Raw genomic sequence first — 25,897 nt, 5'->3', positions numbered from 1 at the left:
GTAAACTTAGTGTATGTAAACTTCTGACCCACTGGAATTGTGACACAGTGAATTATAAGTGAAATAATCTGTCTGTAAACAATTGTTGGAAAAGTTACTTGTGTCATGCACAAAGTAGATGTCCTAATCGACTTGCCAAAACTATAGTTTGTTAACAAGAAATTTGTGGAGTGGTTGAAAAACGAGTTTTAATGACTCCAACCTAAGTGTATGTAAACTTCCGACTTCAACTGTATGTTCTTTTATGGTAATCATTTGAGAAAATCTAGGCTGATAGACTTTCTGTCTATCTATTCACTATAATGTAACTACAAATAAGGCCTGCGGGCATTAGGTGAAGAAGTGGATGAGATCTCCTCTTCCTCCAGTCCTTCTAGGCCTAGCCTACATGATAAGAGCTGCTCTTACTCAATACGTCATAAATCACACCATATGACAGCTTAATTACTGTAAACACAGAGAGATTCAGCCTTTTCAGTCAAGTTTTGATCAACAGGCAAATCTCAAAAGGCAGCAGAAGCACACAGGCTTTTATGTTCATTGTAGGCAGGGCTGCTCGGGAAATCCACCCGACCACAAAAATGCAGAGGAAATTATGTGTCAATGTTAAATCACACCGATATGTTGACGACTAGAATGACTAATTCTCTGTGATGTCTTCATAAAACACACCAGAGCCAAGAACAAATAGAAAACATGAGAATTGGCCTATTTTCTTTAAACTAATAGACCTCTATACTACTCCTTTTTCAGTAAGTCATCTTAATTTATAATCACCATCCCATCCTGCCCCGCCTCCTGCCCCGCCTCCTGCCCCTACTCTTATAGGCTAACCCTTGCCCTCCACATCGGCACACGCTGAAACAGGTTTTTTTAAAGAAGCTCATTTCAGAAGGTTAGTGGTTAAATTGTCCATGTTAATCTGTGAAGCGGAGAGACGGACCTCTGGACAGCCTCCCTAATTAAGAAAAGGGCACCACAGTCACAGTTTCACTTTAACCCCTCACAAAGACCACAGTCATCCCCAGGCCCAGACCACTATCCCATTACCACAGCTTCAGCCAGGCAGTCACCACTATCACACTAACTATTATACTGAGTCCACTCAAGCAGAGAAGGGAGCCACCACTAGTATCCCACAGCTAGGCTCCGCTCATGCAGAGAAACAGGGTCCCTGAAGCTGGAATCGGTCATTGCATCATCAGGACTTAGGCTACCAGAAACCAGAGACCTGGGTTATCCTACATCATATGCATATTATTAGGCCAATCAATGGCTCTACCATAAACAACCTAAACAACCTAATAAAATGAAGCACTGTGCTACATTGGGGAAGGAAAATGGCAGCAGTAGTTTGTGAAGATCCATTAGGTAAGCCGGAGGTTGTTGTTAATGTGAATAGGTGGGAAGCCCAGGTTACATTCCATAGCTAGAGCTCAGAGCTGAGCTGTTTCTGTATGTGACAGGGAGGCTCACCCTGATAACAGGTGGATTAAGGTACCCTTATTGTACTCCTGCAGGCCTGCAGCTGTCTCTGAGCTGGGCTGAGGCTCCACCAGTCTGGAACTGCACTGTGCTTTCGTTGTGCAAAAACTGACTGCCTGGGCCTCAGAACATTCCTCCTGTGACCAACTGCCTGCATGTCAATCAAGCACACTGGCCGTGCATGAGGGTGTGATTGGGTGATTGACAAGGAAACTGGTGCAGTTGGGAGTGGAGTAATGTCACTTAATCACTGAGGAGTAGGGCGCCTGCCCAACCTGCATCCCTACCCAGCCACTACTTTCTCAGTCCACATCATCTGTTTAGTGGCGTCAGCATTTCCAGAGCCACTGCCTGTGATTGCCCCATCAGTGGAGCTGCTGGGGTGGAGAGTTGTTAGCAAGTCACCCAAAAACAACTATACAAACATGTGGGAGTCTGTGAGGGGGCAGCAAGAGTAGACAAATAAACAGTCCTGTGACAAGGTGTCACTCAAATCCATTGAGGCTCTTCAATTGTTTCACGTTAACCTGGAGAGGCAACCAAGCAGACAAAGCGCTACTCCCCTACTAAGTAAGGGCTGTCCCTGTGTGTGACTGTCTCACCAAGCTGATGTGTTTCAAATCAAAACCGGCCTAGCTAGTACTCTGGTCCAAATGTTGTATGGAAACTGATGTAAAATCGGAGGATAAATACTGGTTTAAAAGTACGTGTAAGGGTGGGATGGATGGATGGATATTTGGATAGTACTGTGTAATTAGAAGAAGCCAGGTCACTGTCTAATGAAAACCTAATTTCCAGAATATAAACTTTTCAGGAAATTGAAAAAATTACCATATTTCCCTATTACTGAACATATAATTATGAAACTTCAGAAGCTATTCTGAATACATTTGGTTGGTCCTAAAGTCATGAAATGTGCAGAGTACATTAAGGGGAGTTACTGCTTTCAATAAATACATTTAAGTTGGCAAAAGAAAATCATCAGACAGCGACGCTTTACTATGCTACATGCTATTGTGAAGTACCATCACTGAGTAAAAAACAGTTCGTGGAAATACCCCTACATTTCAAAAATGATCAAAACAACAGATAACCATAAAACCGGTGGGTCGGTCAGGAATGTTTCTGATAGCCTACCTGCTGCTGGATCCCACGATTACAGAGCTCTTAGAAAAAAAAGGCCATATTAGAAACATCTAGGAAAATACAAAACGGTTCATTAAATCTGTGGGATGGGGAGGAAGGGAATAATAAATCAGATTGACTGATTAATATACCGGAGCTCCTCCGGACCAGAGCTGCCTGCCTGCCCCAGTGGAAAGAGCCAGGCATCGAGGCCAGGAGAAGATTGAGGCTCCTACTGGCCCTGTAACAGATAAGACAGCTATAGTAATCTGACTCTAAGTCTGTGGATAAAGGCAGTTTGTGTCTTCTCGGCCCCTCTGTCAACACCTGCGGGGTAATTAGGCCTAATTATGAGAGAGAGAGTCCGCTTCCCCTTCATGTTATTAAATAAGAGCCAGCTCCTCCAGCCAGGTCTCTCTCAACACCGGCAAGGGGCTGGCGACCTTCAGATCAAACGTAGCCACTATCTGCGGCCCCCTGCTTCGCGGAGCTCAATGCTTATGAAAAGGGGGATTGGATTGGGAGCCCTGTGTCGTTGTGATATGGAGCTTCAGAGCACATTCCTTCCCTGGCTCTTTGGAGTTGGTAGCGAGCTGAGATGCAGCTACCCACCTGAGGAGCCTCCTGTCATATTCTGCCATTCATAAATATGAGCGTGACACACAGATCACAGGGAGGTTGTTATGGAAACTATACCCTGTCTCACAAAACCCATTACGCAGAGAAGACAGGGCCAGAGTCCCATGATCCCATGGTCTGATTACAATCATCAACAAATATGAGATTTGATATAAATGATGACAATGACAAGCACCGTGCAGATCATTCACACACATGCATTCTGGATAGGCTGCTTGTACAGCACATTATAAGAAACAACAATACATTTTACTACAGCTTTGACATACTTGGCTAAACACACTATGGACGGTTCCATGGCAAGTAAGAAATCCCTCCTTCAGTGAGATCATACCTCAGCTATTAGTCATTATGTTCTTTATCATAACAGTCTTATCTTGTGTTTCCCCCTATTCTCTCCATGGGCATTTCCATTTCACGGACTCTTTAACCATTAGTGAGCCTTTCTTCCCACCATCCCCGCCACTAACTTAAAATTCTCCAGAGGAAACCAACATGCTGAATAGAGACCCAGGTCCATTATAAAAGTCCAGTTAAATAAACAGCATAGGAAGTGGCAGGGACACACACCCTTTAGTGTGACTGAGCGGCTGGTAGTGGGGGTATCTGGACTGGAATAGCATAACACCCCAGCCCAACGACAGCTAGCCTAGATAGAAGATGAAGTTAGACAAGTGCACCCACACCCAATGTCACTCACAGAGTCAGTGGGGGAAGAGGAGGCATTGTTCCTGTCAATGGCGTGAATGCTGAACTGGGGCCATGGTAGATAAGGGATTGTAATGCCATCCAAGCCTCATTTAGGCAGGCAGGCACTGACGGAGCACTTTGTCACTGCGTTGTTCTGATTTAGGAGGGTCCTGACTAAGGCCAACAGGTACCTTCCTCTTTATCTGTTTGTATTATCACCTAATTTCCTCCTTTAGGTGTTTTACCTGAACACTTCAGGATATAGGGTCACAAGAGGATTGGTAGCTATTCATCACCAGCCTACAGCACTGCTGCACTCCTCTGGCTAACCCCCTCATGTGCCCTCCAAGAAATCAAGCTAGACATGAATCACGTTTTTTTGCTCTCAATTTAATCACTGTGCTCATTTGCACTCTTGTATCACAAGTATTCTTACTTACACTTATTGTGTGTACCACAAACCATGTGACAGTCTTCCTTGATGATAGCCTGCTACTAGTATGTTTTGAACAGGAAGCAGGAATCTAGATAGATAGAGCTGTAAACAAAGTTAGGTAGCTTTCCTTTAGCTACACAGATCCATTCGTAAACCCAGTCAGGTTTTCCCACGGGCTAAGACACTACAATGGTCTGTATTGTCAACGTTATAGAAATTAACATTGTAAAATGAAAAAACAACTAGCTAGCTAACGTTAGCCCAGCTAACACAGGCTAGTTAAGTGCACAAGCTAGCAACATAAGCAGTAGCTCTCCAACGCGTTCAAATAATAGTGATGGTATATACTAACAATAGCAAAAACGATACGATTGTCAGTGTGCACGTAATTGCAATTTGGAAAATAGGAGCACAGGTCACACATGTACCTTTGCAAATCGGGGGAAAGAAAAACTATCGCCTTTGAACTTGAAGAACCCTTGTTTTCAAGAGAGTCGTTCTTACTAGTGCATGAATTTCTAGCAGTTAATGGACTGACTTGCTGGAACAGAGCCCACTGAGTGACGACTTCTTCTGTGTTTTTTTTATGGCGCTTGGCAACCAACTTTACGGTGCCCGCTGAGTTACTTTTTCTCTAGTACTTTAAATAAAATAATTCTAATTTCAAAATATTAGCCTACCGTAAATACAATATCAAAACTGCATTAGATTTTAATAGATAATAACAGAATATAATGTACTTCATGATATATGATTTCAGATATGTGTGCTGTGTTTTCAATTAATTCATGGTATAACCTAACCTAATTCATACAACAAGTGTCTATGAATGCCATAAGGACTATCAAAATTGCACATTTATTCAATCTATCAGATTCAGTCAAAGCATATGAAAATAAGAAGCCTCCTAAAAAGCCAATCAACATGCAAGGAGGTTATTGATGAATGAAGATAGGCTACCACTGTCAATTTAGCAGTGCAATCAAATTATTCTCTGAAAACGTTCAATCTGAGACCTGGATTTGACCTGCGCCAAAAATGTTTTAGACATCGAGTACCTTCAAAGATTGAGTAATTATGTTGTTTCTGGAGAGCACGTATTTACAATAATTTGTGAATGCTGCTAAAAGCTGAGGTTTGAAAAGAGACGGGTAAAACCTGCAAAACCTTTGGCCAGATATAATACTGAGCAAACAGGAGACTCTTTATTTTTTTCATCCTTTTCAGTCTAATTGTAAAAAGAGAAAAAAACACAAGCCCCTAATCTATAGAGCACAGTGTCCTTTCATGAGTGTGCTGGGAGAGACCTTTATTTGTCCATTCCAATCATGGAAAAGAGGAGGTTTCAAGCTCGGCTGGATCTGAGCAAGAAGATTAGATGAAACCAGAGTGTTTTAAACCTCTTCAGGGGCCATGGATTAAGGCTGGGTGATGGTTACATTGAGCCATTCCCCTGCACTCCGAACAATAAAGAATACAAGCTCACAGGTGTTTGGTCAAAAATACTGTTAGGGACCACAGAATAATTTGTCATGAAGAACTCACATGATCTATTCAAGCACAGCGTGAAATATATTGTCCTTATGTAGGTTGAAAATATGGCTCCTCCACACACTATCATGTATTATAATTTCACATCAACTACAACTGAAAAGAAGAAAAAAAACGAAGTGGAAGAATAAGAACCATTTCATCTACCTATAGCTAATGAGATGAAGGGAGGAGGGACATGTAGACGGTTGATGGAAGGGAGGAAGAAGAGGGGAGAGGGTAAATGGGGGATGTATCCAGTTAAACCAATTACAGCTAATGGAGGTGACAGGATCGTGACCCTTCTGTGGAGGCCACAGGAACATGTCTGCTGACTGGCCTGGTCAAATGCCATGCCATGCCCTGCTCATCATCAATTATTGGTGGCAGTCTCGGTTTACCCCGTAGGGATGACAAGGCCAGCCCAGTGCACCTGTGTGCCAGTGCCCTGGCCTCCAAGGAGGGGAGTACTATGATCATTATTATGCATCCAACCAAGAGAGAAGGGTAAGGAAATCCCTGGACTCTCACTCTCTCTCTCTGCCTCCCTCGCTTCGCCGCAGGGGTAAGCAGGTCATCTTACAGCTCATCACCAAATTAGAAAGGCTTTAGGTTGGCCAGACTGGCTGGGTCCTGTTGTTGGTTGGTTCTGATGGTGCAGCCAAACCGTAGATAGAAATAGAATCAGTCTACCGTTTCCTGACACTCACTCAGCATAGTCTTCTCTTTCATCAGACGAGATACACCGACCATCCAGTGCAAAACACTGAACAAACTAGACTGCAGCTTAAGTTCATGGAGACATACCATACAGTAATGGAAACCTACAGCGGAGATATACATATAAAAGGGTTTAAATATAAATAAATATAAACTTTTATTGTGCCGTCCAAACTACATTTAAAAACAAAGCGTAAAAGAAATATTGTCTAACTGCCTCATTCTCGTCTCAAAACAGAGGGGAGAGCAATGTCCTGAAGAGGGACAAAACCCCTCAAATAATACTGTCTGACCCAAGAACCAGACAATTGAGCTATACCACAGTATTTTGTTTTGGATAATGCAGCTCAATGCAAAACCCAGCGCAGTGTCTCCATCTCTGTCTCTGCCATGCTGCACTATGCTGTCTTTCCTCTGGTTCAGAGCCTTTAGTGACAGTCCTGATCCCTTACTGACAGTGGAGCAGACTCTCACAGAACTGCAGCCAGCCAGGGCTACGTCTGCATGGCTGTGGGAACTAGCAAGGCTTTTCAACAGCCACCACAGCATAAGCTGTCCATTACAACTACCAGTGAATGCCTGATAACCTCAATTAGTTCATCTTTATATCCAGCTAAACCTTGAGAAGTCTCCTTTTTGTTAGGTGTATCATGTTGTCAGTAATGGAAATACCTAAAGAATAGGAGTAGAGATATTAGGATAATGCAGAGAGTGCTGTGGTGTGTTAAGTTATTGGACCACATAGAGCAGTGGAGGCTGGTGGGAGGAGCTATAGGAGGATGAGCTCATTGTAAAGGCTGGAGTTGAATAGATGGAATGGAGTGAAAAGTTGTTTCCATATGTTTGATACCGTTCCATTAATTATTTTCCAGTCATTACAATGAGCCCGTCCTCCCATAGCTCCTCCCACCAGTCTCCACTTATCTACAGTCTACTTCCTTAAACACTTGCACTATAAGTCACTACCTTTCATTGCACTCAGAGGAATAATAACTCATGTACATTTGAGGATATTGTTCATCATGTATCCAGTGGATGTGGTCAAGTCTGAAGTCAAACAAACCAACTAGGGCAGGGCAGAGACAGACTTTACCAGGATTTTGGCCAATGGGCGACTGTCCAAAGTCTTCCCACAATTTATATTGTGAGACTAATGTTTGAAGTTTAGCATTCAACGACCTGGTGATTCCAATGATTAATCATGTTTAAGGATTACTTAGGTTCTCATACCCTGCATACACCTCTGTATGAGTGACAGTGGTAGTTGTAACACCAAAACGAGTGGGAGTTAATTGGCCAATTTGAAGCATTGCCATTAATGGAGTTTTGTTTCGTAAGAAAATGTAGCGTGAAAGAGAAATATTACGTGTGTATGGGAGGTGATCCATGGGTTCTCCCAGGTCCTGCTGTTTTTTTGGGCATCAGTACTGAGGTGGGCTGTGGGCTCAGGGTGTGAGCGGAGAGATCGCAGGCCAGGGAGGGTGAGACGGGTGAGGCCGGGCCGTGGGGAAGGCAACCTAACACGCTTTTAATGAAGACCCAGGCCTGTTCAGCCTGCCCTGGGGGAGCATAACAGAACATAAGATACACTGTCACAATAAGCACCACCACCCCTAAGCAATCCTCCCCTGAACTCGTTGAGAGGGGGAGCACACGATGTCTGAAGTTAATGTTGTTATCAGGGATTTGTGAAACTCCCCCTGCTGATGCAGATGGTGCAGCCCTGGCTGGTTCTCATGGTCTCTTACTGTAAGAGTCAGCCACAGCAGGGAAAGGATGATTACCTTACTCACATCCAAGTCTTCTTGACTTTCCCATCCCATTCAGTTGCAGTGGCAAGGCTCAAGGAGAGAAAGCTCAACACAACAGGATGCTGTGCCAATAGTACAGTCCTCCACATAATGATCACCCTGCCTATACTCTGGCACTGGGCTCATTTGTAATAGTGTATGACACAGGGTCAAAGGGTTACATTACATACACTAATTACTGTAGTTATATAACATTTTTTTTACATTTTAGTCATTTAGCAGACGCTCTTTTTTTTGTACACTGGCCTATGTGCAATTGTGCTTATATCCTGAGATTTGCCACCCGGCCGTGACACTGACATCCCTTTTATAGAAGTGTCATGCTAAAACAGTGGAAGGGAGTCTTTTCGGGACTACCGAGGTAAACACAACAGCTTTATTTATAGGGACTGTTACACACACACGTGCACACACACACGTACATACAGCCAAGACATGCCATGCCAGCCATATCTCATCAGATCATTGCGACAAACAAAATGCCAGAGATAAAAGAGTACCGGGGAACACCAGAACAGAAACTAACCAGTGCATGGCATTGTGTGTGTGTGTGTGTGTGCAGTTTTAATATGCCAGTGGGCGGTCTCACCACACACAGACAGACAGACAGCTTGAGCTGGCTAAACAGGAAAGAGGGCATAAATCAGGACCGCCATCGACAGGCACCCCGGGGTTATCCCAGCATGCAATCTGTCAGTGTTGCATAACAATCTCTGAAGCTCTGTCTCTTTCTGTCTATAGACAGGAGCGACAGGACAGTCAGAGGAGAGAAAATGCTATCTGTTGGTTCTGCCAGCCAAACTATCATCCCCTCCCCTCCTCCAAGCTAACTCTCCAGCTAATGTTTTGGCTGTAAAGTGGGGAATAGTGTCATGGCGGGAGGAGATAAGTCCTTGATTTATGGCTGTGTCAGACTGATAACACCAGGGCCCCAGGGAAAACACAGGCAGAAGAGATAGATTTGGAAGGAAATTGTAATATGGACGTTTACACTGCTGCTGCTTTCCCTTTTCCCTCACTGAGTGGGGAGCTTAAAACGAGCTTTAATAAACCGGATGCTTATTTGGGATTTTAAGGTATCTATGAATGCTGACATACATCTATGAATATTTTGGCATAGAGGCTATACACAAAAATAACCATACAGTATTATAGCATTTCAAATGATTAATAATACCATTTTAATTAGTCATTGCTATATTTGAGTAAACAGAGCACACCTAAAAAATGAATATGGGGATAGAATACTCTAGAACATATCAAATAATTATTTGCATGCAAGTGTCTGTCTCTCACAACATTGTGTGCTAGCCTCGTGCCTTGTTTAACCCCAAACACCAGTGCAGGTGTTTATTTGTTAGGAAGCAGAGCAGACCTGCTGAAGTAAAAGGCCAATCCTGCTGATTTGTGGGTTTGGCACACACACACACACGCACACACACACACACAGCCTACCTGTACTATCGACAATGTCCCTTTGTCATGTGAAATCCACAGACAACTCATTAACACGCTTCATCAAGGCAAAGTAATAAAGAATCTTCCGGTGTAGCCAGTCCTGACTAGATGATTTAATAGTTGAGGTAGGTGATTATAATTACTCTATTTTATTGAAGTCAAAACCGCAAAAAATGCTATGTCATACGCCCTTATTATTACTAATGGTCAGAGGCGTTGGTGGCCTATGAAGGATTGTGGTGGCTGGACTGTGGGGTGAACCGGTTTAGACAAAGAAACCGCTCTCTCTGTCAGAAATCCCACTTCCCCTCAGGAGATAATGTATTTTAGAAGCCATGTGTAATTAATAAAGTTCCATTCCAGAGTGTATCTGTCCTTATCTGAGGTTGATAAGCCCATTTCACAGCCCTTCACCTCTACTGAGGAGCAGAGCAGAGCAGAACTACCATCAGGACAGGACCCCAGTGTGTTCTGTCAAACTCAGTTTCCCCTCCACCTCAGAGTCAGTTATAAGTCATGTCTTTATCTGGCTGTAACAGGTGTCTGTGGTTCAGGGTGAAAGAGGGGTGACTTGTGGATTAACCTTCTATTGAGAACTATAACAGTTGCCAAAAAGAGTGCAAATCCCTCCTACTGTAACTCAATGTAGGAATACAGCGGGTCAGTTGTTGTGAATGGTTGAGACAGACAGCGTTGAGATTCAAGCCAGGGAGTGGTGAAACTGCTGACTAAGTCACAAACTTTATTAAAAACTGTCAGCCGTTGATAACCTTGGCCTTGAAGAACCTACAGAGATCACCGCCATCATGATATATACACAGTACCAGTCAAAAGTTTGGGCACAACTACTCATTCAAGGGTTTTTCTTTATTTTGACTATTTTCTACATTGTAGAATAATAGTGAAGACATCAAAACTATGAAATAACACATGGAATCATGTAGTAACCAAAAAAGTATTAAACAAATCAAAATATATTTTAGATTCCCTTTGCCTTGATGACAGCTTTGCACACTCTTGGCATTCTCTCAACCAGCTTCCCCTGGAATGCTTTTCCAACAGTCTTGAAAGAGTTTCCACATATGCTGAGCACTTGTTGGCTGTTTTTCCTTCACTCTGCGGTCCAACTCATTCCAAACAATCTCAATTGGGTTGAGGTCAGGTGATTGTGGAGGCCAGGTCATCTGATGCAGCACTCCATCACTCTCCTTCTTGGTCAAATAGCCCTTACATAGCTTGAAGGGTTGTTTTGGGTCATTGTCCTGTTGAAAAACAAATGATAGTCCCACTAAGCACAACCAGATGGGATGGCGTATCGCTGCAGAATGCTGTGGTAACCATGCTGGTTAAGTGTGCCTTGAATTCGAAATAAATCACAGTGTCACCAGCAAAGCACCCCCACACCATCACACCTCCTCCTCCATGCTTCACGGTGGGAACCACACATGCGGAGATCATCCGTTCACCTACTCTGCGTCTCACAAAGACACACCGGTTGAAACCAAAAATCTCAAATTTGGACTCATCAGACCAAAGGGCAGATTTCCACCGGTCTAATGTCCATTGCTTATGTTTCTTGGCCCAAGCAAGTCTCTTCTTCTTATTGGTGTCCTTTAGTAGTGGTTTCTTTGCAGTAATTCGACCATGAAGGCCTGATTAACGCAGTCTCCTCTGAACAATTGATGTTGAGATATGTCTGTTACTTGAACTCTGTGAAGCATTTACTTGGGCTGCAATTTCTGAAGCTGGTAACTCCAATGAACTTATCCTCTGCAGCATAGGTAACTCTGGGTCTTCCTTTCCTGTGGCAGTCCTCATGAGAGCCAGTTTCATCATAGCACTTGATGGTTTTTGCAACTGCACTTGAAGAAACTTTCAAAGTTCTTTATATTTTCTGGATTGACTGACCATGTCTTCAAGTATTGATGGACTGTCATTTCTCTTTGCTTATTTGAGCTGTTCTTGCCATAATATGGACTTGGTATTTTACCAAATAGGGCCATCTTATGTGTACCAACCTTACCTTGTCACAACACAACTGATTGGCTGAAAAAATTCCTCAAATTAACTTAACTCTTACATCTAGATGTTCCGCTAGACGAACGCCTCACCTATATCCAATGATAGAGCGTGGCGCGAATTACAAACACCTCAAAAATCCCAAAACTTCCATTTTTCAAACATATTACTATTTTACACCATTTTAAAAGACAAGACTCTCCTTTATCTAACCACATTGTCCGATTAGATTATGTCAGGAGAGTACCCAACCAGAAATAATCACACACCCATTTTTCAAGCTAGCATATAATGTCACAAAAACCAAAACCACAGCTAAATGCAGCACTAACCTTTGATGATCTTCATCAGATGATACTCCTAGGACATTATGTTATACAATACATGCATGTTTTGTTCAATCAAGTTCATATTTATATCAAAAACCAGCTTTTTACATTAGCATGTGACGTTCAGAACTAGCATACCCACCGAAACTTCCGGTGAATTTACTAAATTACTCACGATAAACGTTCACAAAAAACAACAATTATTTAAAGAATTATAGATACAGAACTCCTTTATGCAATCGCTATGTCCGATTTTAAAATAGCTTTTCGGTGAAAGCACATTTTGCAATATTCTGAGCAGATAGCCCAGCCATCATGGCTAGCTATTTTGACACCCACCAAGTTTGGCACTCACCAAACTCAGATTTACTTTAAGAAAAATTGGATTACCTTTGCTGTTCTTCGTCAGAATGCACTCCCAGGACTTCTACTTCAACACCCAATGTTGTTTTGGTTCCAAATAATCCATAGTTATATCCAAATAGCTGCGTTTTGTTCTTGCGTTCAAGACACTATCCGAAGGGTGACGCGCCGGCGCATATCGTGACAAAAAAATTCAAAATATTCCATTACCGTACTTCGAAGCATGTCAAACGCTGTTTAAAATCAATTTTTATGCGATTTTTCTCGTAAAATAGCGATAATATTCCGACCGGGAGACCTTGTTTTCGTTCAAACACTGAAAATAGAAAATGGAGTCTTCACATGCACGCGCACACCCGTGTCATTGTTCTCAGAACGACCACTTTCCAAAACCCCTACTGTTTTTCGCCCAGGGACTGCAGTCATCATTCCCCGTTCTGGCGCCTTCTGAGAGACTATGGGAGCCTTAGAAAATGTCACGTTACAGCAGAGATCCTCTATTTTCGATAAAGAGGCTATAGAAGGACAAGAAATGGTCAGACAGGGCACTTCCTGTATGGAATCTTCTCAGGTTTTGGCCTGCCATATGAGTTCTGTTATACTCACAGACACCATTCAAACAGTTTTAGAAACTTTTGAGTTTTCTATCCAAATCAAACAATTATATGCATATTCTAGTTTCTGGGCAGGAGTAATAACCAGATTAAATCGGGTACGTTTTTTATCCGGCCGTGAAAATACTGCCCCCTATCCTAAACAGGTTAACAAGACACACCTGTTAATTAAAATGCATTCCAGGTTACTACCACATGAAGCTGGTTGAGAATGTCAAGCGTGTGCAAAGCTGTCATCAAGGCAAAGGGTGGCTACTTTGAAGAATCTCAAATATAAAATATTTTGATTTGTTAACACTTTTTTGGTTACTACATGATTCCATGTGCTATTTCATAGTTTTGATGTCTTCATTATTATTCAACAATGTAACAAATAGTAACAATAAAGAAGAACCCTTGAATGAGTAGGTGTGTTCAAACCTTTGACTGGTACAGTATATATATATATATATATATATATATATATATATATATATATGTATGTATAATCTTTATGACTACCAAATAGCTCCCCTGTGTAACGCTACCGGAAAAGACATTCGTTACATTGCAAGCGCTCCATTCTAGTTCGTCACCATACTCATACAAGCCATAGTTCATCACCATACTCATACAAGCCATAGTTCATCACCATACTCATACAAGCCATAGTTCATCACCATACTCATACAAGTCATAGTTCATCACCATACTCATACAAGCCATAGTTCATCACCATACTCATACAAGTCATAGTTCATCACCATACTCATACAAGTCATTGTTCATCACCATACTCATACAAGCCATAGTTCATCACCATACTCATACAAGTCATAGTTCATCACCATACTCATACAAGTCATAGTTCATCACCATACTCATACAAGTCATAGTTCATCACCATACTCATACAAGTCATAGTTCATCACCATACTCATACAAGTCATTGTTCATCACCATACTCATACAAGTCATAGTTCATCACCATACTCATACAAGTCATAGTTCATCACCATACTCATACAAGTCATAGTTCATCACCATACTCATACAAGTCATAGTTCATCACCATACTCATACAAGTCATAGTTCATCACCATACTCATACAAGTCATAGTTCATCACCATACTCATACAAGTCATAGTTCATCACCATACTCATACAAGTCATAGTTCATCACCATACTCATACAAGTCATAGTTCATCACCATACTCATACAAGTCATTGTTCATCACCATACTCATACAAGTCATAGTTCATCACCATACTCATACAAGTCATAGTTCATCACCATACTCATACAAGTCATAGTTCATCACCATACTCATACAAGTCATAGTTCATCACCATACTCATACAAGTCATAGTTCATCACCATACTCATACAAGTCATAGTTCATCACCATACTCATACAAGTCATAGTTCATCACCATACTCATACAAGTCATAGTTCATCACCATACTCATACAAGTCATAGTTCATCACCATACTCATACAAGTCATAGTTCATCACCATACTCATACAAGTCATAGTCCATCACCATACTCATACAAGTCATTGTTCATCACCATACTCATACAAGTCATAGTTCATCACCATACTCATACAAGTCATTGTTCATCACCATACAAGTCATTGTTCAAGTTGTTGTTTCAGTCACCGTTAAGCTTACCACAATTCCTTCTAGGAGTCTTAAAGCTAAATGGTCTCAAACTTGGGAGACCAGACCGCACAGTGCAGAATGCTACAGACCGGTTTGAGTTTTTCAGCGTGACTACCCATGAGTACTAGAGGCTCCTTCTACTTCTTCTCTAAGTCTTCCTGGTACCACTCTCCATCACTGAGCCCTCCAGGCATTTTAGACTGTCAGACAGCTCAGAGGGAGACACTGGCAGCACTACAGCTCGGACATAATCAGCCCCAATTAATTTATGTGGGATAATCCTTGTCTGGTTCAACCTTTTCTGTTTCCAGCACTTGCGTGAATGTTTACACAAGGCAGATATGTCTGCCTCCCCGGCCGTGGGGCTGTGTACCCTTTGCGTGTGTGTCTGCTCTCCCTGTGCTGGCTGTAAGGGCTCAGGGACTAAAGTTACAATGGCCCAGTGAATGTTGACTCACAGTCAAGACTGTAAACTTTCAATGGGCGGGATTAAGACAGAAAATACCTGAGCGGCATTTTGACATGTTCTGCTAAGTGTGTTTACAAGCTAGATTTAATCTGTTTGCTCCATTTTTGAGGGAAATAAAAACACAAACCCTTTCACTGTTGCAAAATGGGTTCAATATCACTATTCTTGAGCCACTCAATTAACTTTAATCGCTAGTGGTCTGGGGGCAGATTCCAGATTGACACGGGCCTCAGTTCAGGGGTGAAGCTGTATGGGGATCCTAAGGAGTTTCTGGGTTTGTGAGAGCCCTGTCCTTAACCAAACAAACACAGAGGAATTTGTGCCATTGTTGATGCAGAGGGTTGAGTGACAGGGCTGCATAGCAGAGGAGCCTGTCAGCAGAGCTGTGGAGAGGTCAGTGTGACCACCCCTACGTGCTACTCACTGACCTAACAACCAGCGAGACCGACTCCCAGACAAAATACACGCACACACATGGACGCAGGCACAGACAAAGGCACCCACGCACATGGACACACACAGAGGACATCATTATTTTAATGGGAGTCATCAGTGCAATCTCATATTTTATTTCTTCCTTTACACATAAATAATGCAGTACGAAGCTTCATTGTAAATTAGGCTACTCTATTTACAGTAACTAAAGTTGGTCGCCAGGTGTCATCAAACATGCCCTCCCCAGTTGTGGGTTTTAGTGCAAGTCATCATTAGCTGGCGACCTGAAAGTTTAACCCTGACCCCAGTGAGCGACTAAGCACTACGTTCTGCAAGGCTGACGCAGTTGTCCAATTCAAGACCCAAGGCACTGTCTGTATATCAACAACAATGAATAAAGACATTGCAAACATTACAAACAATTCAGCTACAAATATGATTCTGACTTCTAAAAAAAATGGTGCATTTGTGCAGAAAAAACAAGACGGAGTCAGAAATAAAAAACAACGTAGACGGACAATACTGTACGATACATTATCTGTATGTAGCCTTGGGATCAGAGGCAGTCTCTAGACCGAGTGCCTCGTTAAGCAGAGACCTTTACTTATTTATCTGTCCATGACAAATACAACAGTTAGTCAGTGTTTTGCATGTCCCCAGCCTTGCAGCTAAGAGCATGTGGGATAACTTTGTGCTGTTCTGTGGGTGATAGAGTCAAGCTGTTGCTGCCGAGCGGGGGTCAGGGTCCTTCAGTCAGCACCCCGTCCCTGAACAGAGCACACAGGAATCCCCCCCTCCTTCGACACCTTCTCCATACCCTCCGCTACCTCTCCCCATGGCCTGGCTGCATCCCTCGCTCTCAACCCCTGGTCCATATAAACCTGGTAGCTCTGCTGCTCCCTTCTCTCCTCCATCTCTCCCTCCATCGCCCGTGCTGTGCGCTGTCACTCCCCTCGTCAGGATCATTAATCAGGCCAGGCAGATCCCTCTTAGACCCCTCACCTCCACCACTCCCTACTCTGCTCAACTCAATTCAACTGCATGACTTGTCCAGCACTGCATAGTTCTATGCTTCCAGTGGAAAGGGTGATTGGGTGAAGAGTGGACTCATGTAAAAAGACGTACTTGACATTGTTTGAAGACTTGAATAGTACGACAGAATGTATGTGACTATTAAAAAAACAGTATAATGCCATTTAAGGCAAATAAACAAAATGGCCTTCTCGAGAGGGTAGGGTGATGACTCCGAGCTGAACTGCCAGCCGTGTAAATACACAATGTTATCAGTTGGCACTACAAAAGTCTCCATGACCTCCACATTTATTCAATTACAGATATCTTAAATATGGATATAAAAATTTAAATGTGGACCTTGAATGCATGAGGGCTTATTCTTCATACAGACACTTCACAAACCTATCATTTCTTGACCGGCAAGGGAGAAAAAAGGGCAATACCGCCACCATTAGGTAGTGTTAGGTACCTCCACTACTGTGGCCCAGTCCAGGCAGTTCCCTCAGTCTCCATCGCTCCCATAGAGGGAGGGATTGGGTTGCCAGAAACTGCTGGCCAAGGTATCCCCACACACAGACTGACAGAGGCTGTTATTGCAGTCCCACCGTATTCCTTTGTGCATTGGAGTTGAGAAGGGTGAGGGGAGGGGAGAGGGGCAGAGTGCTAGAGAGGGGCAGCAGCACTGGCCAGGCCCCGGCTGGGCCCAGCGCTACACCTCTCTGACTGACAGTCGGCCCGCCAACTGTTTGTGTGTGTCCATGGGAAACGGGGTGGTGTCACAGCGGCGACGGCCATGAGAACATCAATCAGTGTCGCCCGGGCAACGCATGTATCACTCAAGACTAATGGACAGGAAGCACAGGCGGAGAAACAACAATATTTGCAGAATATATTTCAGAAACATTAGTTGCACGGCTTTCTCTCTCTCTTATACAGTTCTGTTTCAACAAACTGGAATGGGCCCTAATCCTGATTTATGAGCCTGTTTATTTAAAGGACGATGCTTGTGGCTGGACGTTTCACTAACCTGGATCTAGAACTCCTTATGGCTTTCAGAGAGGGAGTAGAGGAGAGTACATACATTATGGGGCTAAATTGGATAACCATCGCCTGGTTAATGAGGCCACAAGTCAAACCTGACACAAATCTGGCTTTCCCTGCATATAGCATTACAGCCATGACCTGGAGGACCCTGCAATGATACGACACAGTCAGGCACGAGAAACTGGGCCTTAGTATTCATAAAGAGTCTCATAGTAGGAGTGCTGATCTAGAATCAGGTCCCCCTGTCCATATAATGTTATTCAATAGTACCTAGAAGGAAAAACTGATCCTAGATCAGAAGTCCTACTCTGAGACTATGAACACGGTCCCTGAAACGCCGATGAACTGGGAGACATTTTAGGCTGATCGAGAGAGCAGCTATAGGATTACATGGACCGTTATGTAGAATTTAGGAGAGCAACGCCACTTTTCCGTCTCTATGAAGAGGTTCCTTCCCGTGTGCTCAAGTGTGTTGAGAGAAGGGGTGCTTAACCTCAGCAGCCGGTAACCGTGGCGTCCAGCCCTGAGGGCTTGCTGACGTTCACTTTGGTTAGCTCCTCGGCACAGGTGGGGTGGATCCCTACGGTCTCTGTCAGGTGAGTGAGGGTGGCTACACACCTGGAGAGAGACACAGACACCTCATTCATATAGCTGTCCTGACAGCAACACACATTCTCCCATCTTTAAGTTTCTCTTATTAGTATCCCTCTGCTGCTGTAATGATAAAGACTCACCTTGTCACCTATATAGTCACGTTTATTTAGTGTCTACAATTTACATGACATCTAATGTCCATTCATTTTGTGTAGATTATTAATCTACAGATCCAACATATGTTAGTTTAAGTAATTTACATTAAACTCAATATGTTTTAAAAAGCACTTTAGCAGTTTCTTAATTTGCACTATCGTCTATTCTGAGTGCCTATCTGACTTACTGGAAGCCCATAGCGAAGCCCTGAGTGACCTCTCCAGCATTTGAACCGGTGAAGTGCAGGCCCAGAATCCTCTGGTCTCCATCCCACTCAAACAACACCACAGGCAGGGAAAGAAACGCCGTTACACACCCCCCACCCCAAACCTCCAGGCTACAGTCCAGAGGCAAAATAAGGCTATTCAACTACACTATATGCTACCCAGTATGGATGATCTGAGGTAAGGCAGCAACATTCACATAACTTTCCCAAAATTCACAGATTATCCAGATCTCCAGGAATCCTGGTGGAAAATTCCTGAAAACAGGAGGGAATAAGCAGGTCATTGAAGTCCCGAAGTGAAACCAGAGTTTGTGTCCATAGAAGAATTTTACAATAGTTGCTTGTGTTAGAAGGTAGGCCCTACATCTTAGATCGTTCACTAGAACCTGGTATTACAATACTATGCTTTCACAACACTTTGCTTGTTTAAAAAATGTACATTTGAGATCCTGGTTTCATGCTGTGTTTTATATTGAGCCAGTGAGCATGCCGACAAGTCGCAGGCCAGGCCATGCACACAGGCAGCTGTCAGGACCCATGGTGCACCTCTCCTGCTGCGGTGCTTTAGATCACACAGCGCCTGTCAGCACCTGATACACACCTCAATCAGGCCCTCTGCTCACCTGTCAATCACACACAGGAGCTACGCATCACTCTACAACAAGCTGGGGCTCTCTGGGTGCAAGTGTTAGCAGCTGGCACACTGCACACACACAGAGCGAAACACACATGACTTTGCATAAAGTAGTAAACAGAGGAACACCTGCATTCACAATCCTGTAAGAACTGAAAGCTTCCCCAACAAACCACCATTTTCTCAAATCTTCTTCAAACCCAAAACACTTCAAATGGGCCAAGTTAGAATAGCAGCTACCATGTTAGTGGTTTAGGATTAGGTGTACTGTACTTCCATGGAGTCCTGGATGGATGGATGTCTGCACTCAGCCTCCTCCTCTGACAGGCCCACACAGCCATACACTAGAGGGGTGAACACTGTGGTGGCAACCTACAGACACAATCGATCAGCGAGCACACAAAGTCTTGTTACATTATGTTCTATCAGGATAGACAGCCCCACACAGCAGTGCTCCAGTGGGGTGGCAGCCTGACAGACAGAGATACAACTAGGGTTGGACATTTGTGGGAATATTCAGAGGTGGAAACGTTCCATGGGAATTAATGGGAATATATGGGAACTAACGGAAATATGCAAATAAATATTAATACCATTTAAAATGTAGATGTCTTTTGTATTGGATATATTTACCATATCATATGGAGACAAACAAACACAAACCTTTCACCTTATCATAAGTAGACAATTGCAAATTATTAAATCCTTCCAATAGAAATAAAAAAAACAATTTAGTTACAAATTGAACTTCAAATGAGTTGACTCTTCACATGGGATGATTTCACTGAACAACAAATGGGGATATTGAATGATCCCCAATGATCCATCACATCTGCCAAAAACATTTTCAACATACATCTGTAAAATGATAACCAAAGCTTTAGTTTCTAGACTGTCTTCCTCTCAGGGTTCCATGTCTTCTCCCTGGACCCCCTCAATGTCCACCTCTTGAACATCAGACTCTGAGGCCTCATCTTCATTGTCACTTTCCAACCTTGTTGAGGATGGCTCGTTGCCAGGCACAAAAAGCCTCAAATTTGCCCGGATGGCCACCAATTTTTCAACCCTTGTATTGGTCAGCCTGTTGCATGCTTTGGTGTGTGTGTACCCAAACAAGGACCAGTTGCGCTCCGAGGTGGCTGATGTTGGTGGGATTTGGAGGATGAGGGAGTCAACAGGGGAAAGAGCCTCAGATCCACAAAGTCCCTTCCACCAGGTGACTGATGAGACATGTTGGCACGACTGCCATATTGCATCTCCATCCCAAAGCCCTTGCTTGGAAGTGTACTTCGCCAGACTGCCAAGAACCTTGTCCTCATCCAGGCCAAGGTGGCGAGACACGGTAGTGATGACACCATAGGCCTTGTTGATCTCTGCACCAGACAGGATGCTCTTACCAGCATACTTGGGGTCCAACATGTACGCTGTGGCGTGTATGGGCTTCAGGCAGAAGTCTTCACGCTTTTTGATGTATTTCAGAACTGCAGTTTCCTCTGCTTGGAGCAACAGTGAAGTGGGCAGGGCAGTACGGATTTCTTCTCTTACATCTGCAAGCAGAGTCTGAACATCAGACAGGATGGCATTGTCTCCCTCAATCCGTGCAATGGCTGCTGCAATAGGTTTCAGGAGTTTCAGGCTGCTTACCACTCTCTCCCAAAATACATAATCCAGGATGAACCTCTTGATGGGGCTGTCCATATCGGCAGACTGTGATATGGCCATTTCTTGGAGAGACTCCTTCCCCTCCAGGAGACTGTCAAACATGATGACAACACCACCCCAACAGGTGTTGCTGGGCAGCTTCAATGTGGTGCTCTTATTCTTCTCACTTTGCTTGGTGAGGTAGATTGCTGCTATAACTTGATGACCCCTCACAAACCTAACCATTTCCTGGCTCTCTTATAGAGTATCAATTGTTTTCAGTGCCATGATGTCCTTGAGCAGATTCAATGCATGAGCAGCACAGCCAATGGGTGTGATGTGAGGGTAGGACTCCTCCATTTAGACCAAGCAGCCTTCATGTTCGCAGCATGTTCTGTCACCAGTGCAAATACCTTCTGTGGTCCAAGGTCATTGATGACTGCCTTCAGCTCATCTGCAATGTAGAGACAGGTGTGTCTGTGCTCTTGTAGAATACTGGTTGAGGGGTGGAGATGATATAGTTAATTATTCCTTGCCCACGAACATTCGACCATCCATCAGAGATGATTGCAACACAGTCTGCTTTCTCTATGATTTGCTTCACCTTCACTTGAACTCTGTTGAACTCTTCATCCAGCAAATAACTAGATAAAGCATGTCTGGTTGGAGCGGTGTATGCTGGGTGAAGAAAATTCAGAAATCTCTTCCAATACACATTGCCTGTGAGCATCAGAGGTGAACCAGTTGCATACACAGCTCGAGCAAGACATTCATCAGCATTTCTGACTACATTCCTCCAAAAAACTTTGATTCCAGGACGACCATGAGCTGTTGCTATCGATAAGGTGTCGGATTCATAATATTCACCTCGAATAGAAGTAGAGGGACTTTTGTCTGAAGTTGCTTGTTGTGAGCACTGAGGGAACTTTATGCACTTGGCCAGATGATTCTGCATCTTTGCTGCATTCTTCACATATGATTTGGCACAGTATTTACAAAATGTATACAGCATTTCCTTCTACATTAGCTGCAGTGAAATGTCTCCACACATCTGATAGTGCCCGTGGCATTTTCCTGTAAAGATTAGAAAGAAAAAAAAAAGAGTCATAAATACAATTCCATGTACAGATAAATAGTTAAGTAGTTAAGATTAAACAACTCCTTTGAAAGATACATGTTTTAAAATTAAACATATGGAAACAGGTGAATTAACACTCCTCAGTTAGCAGGCTCAAGCAATCTAGAACACACATGGTAGCAAAAACTAACTAGCAGAAATAGTTAATTTAGAAATGATTTAAACACACTTTGAATGTGTATGTATCAGTTAGTTTTTGTATGTCATAAAAATATATTCAACCCACCCAGTATTGTAATCAAAACTTATCAGAAAGCATGTAGTCCTTGGCTCAGACAGTGTAGTAGTGTGGGCTCAATAGCATCTCAATAGTGTGCAAGATCTTGAGAATCAGCTGTACATGTGATGGAAGAGTTCACTGCACATGTGATGGAAGAATGCACTGTGTATACAGAGGGTTGCAATTCCATTGAATTGGGGATAGTTTAACCAAAATATGCCACAAGACCTAGAATTGCCTTGTGTATCCCACAAAAAAGGTTCACTGTTATATGCTAACTTTTTTTATGAATTTAAGCAAAATTCCCCCAATTTCCTGGCTTAACTTCCCATGGAACATTTCCAAAAAGTTTCCAACCATTTGCAACCCTAGATACAACAAACAAAGTTATAGCAGGATAAATAGGCAGAGCCATACTGCAGGCCTGTCACATCGCCTACTGTATCTTCCAACATCTACAATAAGCACAATAAAATGGTCACAGAGCAAAGCTACAAAAGACCACAAAAAGAACCCAAACAATGGGCATTTAAGCATGTCTGTCTGTCATTATGAATAGTTTTGGAATTAACATTTGGAAAAGGGTGCAGACGTGCAGTGTGTACCATTAAAACCATATGATTCAGACCAGGCTGCATAATCCAGGGAAAACAACTTCTAGGCATTAAAATCACACTCCACAGAAACTGAAAACAAACACTTCAAAGGTCTCATACAGACAAGCTGTGGAGAGATGGGGGGAAATCATGGGAGTAGTGTGTGTGTGCCTATGGGGTGTGTGTGTGTGTTTTAGATTTTACTATTCTTGTGGGGACCAGAAGTCCTCACAAGGATAATAAAACAAGGAACATTCAAACAATTCGGGACATTTCGCCGGTCCCCACAATGAAAAAGGCTATTTTAGGCTTAGGGATTAAGGTGAGGGTTACAATTAAAGTTAAGGTTTAGGGTTTGGGGAAAAAGGAAAAATGTATCAATTCTTTGGTCCCCACAAGGATAGTAAAACAAACGTGTGTGTCTATGGCGTGTACTGTACTGTGCATTGCAAAAGTATTCATCCCCCTTGGCGTTTTTCCTATTTTGTTGCATTACAACCTGTAATTTAAATTGATTTTTATTTGGATTTCATGAAATGGACATACACAAAACAGTCCAAATTGGTAAAATGAAATAAATAAATAAAAAAATGGAAAAATGGTGTGTGCATATGTATTCACCCCCTTTGCTATGAAGCCCCTAAATAAGATCTGGTGCAACCAATTACCTTCAGAAGTCACATAATTAATTAAATAAAGTCCACCTGTGTGCAATCTAAGTGTCACATGATCTCAGTATATATACACCTGTTCTGAAAGGCCCCAGAGTCTGCAACACCACTAAGCAAGCGGCACCATGAAGACCAAGGAGCTCTCCAAACAGGTCAGGGACAAAGTTGTGGAGAAGTACAGATCAGGGTTGGGTTATAAAAAAATATCAGAAACATTGAACATACCACGGAGCACCATTAATTCCATTATTAAAAAAACAACAAACCTGCCAAGAGAGGGCCACCCACCAAAACTCCCGGACCAGGCAAGAAGGGCATTAATCAGAAAGGCAACAAAGAGATCAAAGATAACCCTGAAGGAGCCGCAAAGCTCCACAGCGGAGATTGGAGTATCTGTCCATAGGACCACTTTAAGCCATACACTCCACAGAGCTGGGCTTTACGGAAGAGTGGCCAGAAGAAAGCCATTGCTTACAGAAAAAAATAAGCAAACACGTTTGGTGCTCGCCAAAAGGCATGTGGGATACTCCCCAAACATATGGAAAAAGGTACTCTGGTCAGATGAGACTAAAATTGAGCTTTTTGCCCATCAAGGAATGCACTATGTCTGGAGCAAACCCAACACCTCTCATTGCCCCAAGAACACCATCATGGGGAGGTTTTTCCATCTGCAGGGACTGGGAAACTGGTCAGAATTGAAGGAACGATGGATCTAAATACAGGGAAATTCTTGAGGGAAACCTGTTTCAGTCTTCCAGAGATTTGAGACTGGGATGGAGGTTCACCTTCCAGCAGGACAATGACCTTAACCATACTGCTAAAGCAACACTCGAGTGGTTTAAGGGGAAACAGTTAAATGTCTTGTAATGGCCTAGTCAAAGCCCAGACCTCAATCCAAATGATAATCTGTGGTATGACTTAAATATTGCTGTATACCAGCGGAACCCATCCAACTTGAAGAAGCTGGAGCAGTTTTGCCTTGAAGAATGGGCAAAAATCCCAGTGGCTAGATGTGCCTAGCTTATAGAGACATAACCCAAGAGACTTGCACAGCTGTAATTGCTGCAAAAGGAGGCTCTACAAAGTATTGGCTTTGGGGGGGTGAATAGTTATGCACGCTCAGGTTCTCTTTTTTAAAAATTATTTCTTGTTTGTTTCACAATAAAAAAGATTTTGCATCTTCAAAGTGGTAGTCATGTTGTGTAAATCAAGTGACACAAACCTCACAGAAATCCATTTTAATTCCAGGTTATAAGGCAACAAAATAGGAAAAATGCCAAGGTGGGTGAATAATTTTGCATGCCACTGTATGTGTGTGCGCCTATGGCGTGTGTGGGGTGTGGCATGTCTACTGTGTGGCGTGTCTATTATCTGTGTGTGTGATGTGGCGTGTCTACTGTGTGTGTGATGTGGCGTGTCTACTGTGTGGCGTGTGTACTGTGTGTGGCATGGCGCGTGTACTGTGTGTGGCGTGGCGCGTGTACTTTGTGTGTGTGTATATGGCGTGTACTGTGTGTGTGTGTGTGTGTGTGTGTCTATGGCGTGTACTGTGTGTGTGTGTGTGTGTCTATGGCGTGTACTGTGTGTGTCTATGGCATGTACTGTGTGTGTGTGTGTGTGTGTCTATGGTGTGTACTGTGTGTGTGTGTGTGTGTCTATGGCGTGTACTGTGTGTGTGTGTGTGTGTGTGTGTCTATGGCGTGTACTGTGTGTGTGTGTGTGTGTGTGTGTGTCTATGGCGTGTACTCTGTGTGTGTGTCTATGGCGTGTACTCTGTGTGTGTGTGTGTCTATGGCGTGTACTGTGTGTGTGTGTGTGTCTATGGCGTGTACTGTGTGTGTGTGTCTATGGCGTGTACTGTGTGTGTGTGTCTATGGCGTGTACTGTGTGTGTGTGTGTGTGTGTGTGTGTGTGTGTGTGTGTGTGTGTGTCTATGGCGTGTACTGTGTGTGTGTGTGGTGTGTGTGTGTGTGTGTGTGTGTGTCTATGGCGTGTACTGTGTGTGTGTGTGTGTGTGTCTATGGCGTGTACTGTGTGTGTGTGTGTGTGTCTATGGCCTGTACTGTGTGTGTGTGTGTGTGTGTGTGTCTATGGCGTGTACTGTGTGTGTGTGTGTGTGTGTGTCTATGGCGTGTACTGTGTGTGTGTGTGTGTGTGTGTGTCTATGGCGTGTACTGTGTGTGTGTGTGT

The 25,897-nt window shown here is 43.2% G+C and overlaps 1 pseudogene; it reads right to left on the bottom strand.

Annotated features, from left to right (window-relative positions):
• Positions 1 to 18,325: 18,325 nt before the first annotated feature.
• LOC106580542 (thioredoxin reductase 2, mitochondrial-like) overlaps positions 18,326 to 25,897 on the bottom strand; it is a 40,522-nt pseudogene continuing 32,950 nt past the window's right edge.

Source organism: Salmo salar, chromosome 20 (genome assembly GCF_965601325.2).
Source record: "Salmo salar chromosome 20, fSalSal1, whole genome shotgun sequence".
Classification (NCBI taxonomy): domain Eukaryota; kingdom Metazoa; phylum Chordata; class Actinopteri; order Salmoniformes; family Salmonidae; genus Salmo; species Salmo salar.
Note: the sequence above shows the minus strand (reverse complement) of the source record. Positions and strands in the feature narration are given on the sequence as shown.